The sequence below is a fragment of the Meleagris gallopavo genome, chromosome 3, assembly GCF_000146605.3.
Source record: "Meleagris gallopavo isolate NT-WF06-2002-E0010 breed Aviagen turkey brand Nicholas breeding stock chromosome 3, Turkey_5.1, whole genome shotgun sequence".
Lineage (NCBI taxonomy): Eukaryota > Metazoa > Chordata > Aves > Galliformes > Phasianidae > Meleagris > Meleagris gallopavo.
The window spans coordinates 3,216,114-3,218,593 of record NC_015013.2 but is presented as its reverse complement, the minus strand read 5'-3'; the positions used below and the strand labels follow the sequence as shown (position 1 = coordinate 3,218,593).

Genomic DNA, 2,480 nt, shown 5'->3' with positions numbered 1-2,480 from the left:
TAATAGGATGGGTCAGGAAGAAATGAGTAAACACTGAGCAAAGCATTTAATCATACTTCCTTCCCTACAATTGGGGCTTGAGATGGTGATTTCACTTGGAGCAGGATCGGGCTCAACTAGAAACCAGCATTTTCAGACTGGAAGAATGATAAGGCCATATTCACACTTTTGCGTAAGGAGAGCTCAATACAGAAATGTCATGTTAATTGCAGTAGGAAGGCTTGATGGTAAACAAAACTGAATAGATTTACTCCAGTTAAGCACAGGAACAAGAGTAAGAAGGGCCAGCAGTCCTCACACTTCATGGGCATGAAATGAAACTGTCTTTCTACCTTTTGACTTATAGCCCAGTTTTGCTGCTCCAAAAATGAAACTGCAGCTATGCAGTTGTGCTCGCTGTTCAATTCTAGGACACGTATCAAACCTGCACACACACAACAGCTTGACCCAGCACAAACTGAAGGCTAACTTTTGAATGTAACAGTACTAAATAGCACGTGATCAGTTGAGCTCCTAAGGTCTGCAGTCTTCTCCAATTAGTGGTTAGGAATTAGAGAAATAACCAAGATACACTTCAGCATTTTTTGACTCAGAACATCTTAACAGAACATTATACACAAGCAGAGCTACGTAGATAAATATACAGAAAAACACTGTACAATCAATGAATATACAGAGCATATAGTATATTTGAGAGCTTAGCTTACATAATTATTATACTAGAGCAGAAAAGGACACTCACCCCATCCTGAGCTCACGTAGGAAACTCCAGCAGAGCAGATCTCCAGAAGAGATCCATCTGCATTGGCAGTCAGCTCTTAAATGGGTCTAGGAGAGGTGCAGCCAGGCTCCACCCCTTCCTGCAGCACAGGTGATTTGCCTTCACCTGTGCTCCCACGGCTGACTCATTGCTTGCCTCAGGTCAGAGGTTCAGGCCGTGAGTCAGCAGTCCCATACAAATACTGAAAAGAAAATGGGTTAAAATCTTGTGCTAGTGGAAACATCCTGGGCTGTGTGTAATGTCAGGCACCAAACAAAATAACAAGATCTTGCTGTGAGAGAAAAGCAAGTGGTTAGGAATAGTTCCTCGGTATTGGTAAAAACAAGGTCAGAGCCTGAGATGCCTGTGTCTCTTACACAGACCCAGTGGGAGAGCTGAGGGTAGTATTAATGGATAGCCCACAAAAGGCAGAGCAAAGGAGGAGCAGAGAAGGTAGAATGGGTGGTCCCTATTTGTTTGTAACACAGGAACAGTATGAAATAAACTTTGAAGGCATCATAATTAAATTGACAATTATTTATTTAGTGATAACTTGAAAATCTAATAGTTAAAAATAACAAAATATTCCCTTGGGAGTTGATAGATTTTTGTACTAGGTGTAAGCAACAATTAGTTAAAAGGATGACAGCTGTATGTACAAAGAGCCTTCCCAATGCCTGCAGCTAGATGAACAGAACTGCTCGGGGATAGAGAGCATTGCACAGCACAAGGTGTGCAACTCACTGGCATCTTTCACCAGGCTTCTGTAACAGGCATCCTCATGGCTGCTTACTGAAGGTAAGGGTTTACTGTTTTGTTTGAGACATGCAGAGCTGGGTCCTGTCCAAGCAAGGAGCAGCCTGAGATTAGCACCTTTATCAAGTTCCTATCGTCTCCTATCAGATTTGCTGAGAAAAGGCACTAGTAAATACACACATAATCTTTGCTTCAGTCTTAAGAGGCAAAAAGCATAACAGAGAGCAGAGCTAGACAGAAGTTTTCCCCGGGGGAAGAGGCAGAAGAATTACTGAAAGAAACTGGAACAAATGCCAGCATAAACAGTACATAAATTATAGGATGTTAAGACTGACAAAAATCAGGACCCAGAAACCATCAGGAAAGACGTTCTGAAGAAACAGGCAAAGATACAGGGGGCGGGAAATACATTTCAACGTCCTTCAGTCTTTTTGTAAACGACGCGTTGTGACCTAGGGCAGCCTGGAGCAGCAGCTATTTGCAAGAGCGGCTGGAAGCGCAGGACGATGCCCTCGTTGTTACAGCCACAAACACAACAGGCATTGCACTCGCTGTTTGCCTCCTGTGGGTGCGCGGGCCGTCCCTGCACACACGCGGGCAGCAGGAGGCTTTATAGCTTCCCGAGTCCCGCTCGCGGCTCCCGGCACGGCGGTCGCGGTCCCTGCGGGCGCCTCGCCCCGCTGACTCCGCCCGCCCGAGGGGCCACCGGAGAAGCTCCGCTCGGCTGCCCTGCCTCGCCGGGGCGGTCGGGCGCTTCTTCGCAACGCGTTTCCACGCCGGGATCCCCGGTCGCGGTGACGGGGCGGAGGCAGCGGAGCGATGCAGGAACTCAGCGCTTAGCGCTCCCAGGCGCCGAGCCTAGGGCAGGATTTCGAAGGGGTAAACGTACCTGGGAGGAGCGGCACCTGCGGGACCGCGTTAGGTTTAAGCTCGCGGGCGGCAGCTTCAAACCGGGACGACCCGG

General features: G+C 47.7%; 1 protein-coding gene across 1 annotated transcript in view; it reads left to right on the top strand.

Moving 5' to 3' along the window:
• The first annotated feature begins 954 nt into the window (after positions 1-954).
• Positions 955-2,480, top strand: part of KCNG2 (potassium voltage-gated channel modifier subfamily G member 2) — a 64,488-nt gene continuing 62,962 nt past the window's right edge. The window contains exon 1 of the mRNA XM_003204691.4: positions 955-2,395. The gene's annotated coding sequence lies outside the window, so the exon portion shown is untranslated. The remainder of the gene's footprint in view (positions 2,396-2,480) is intronic.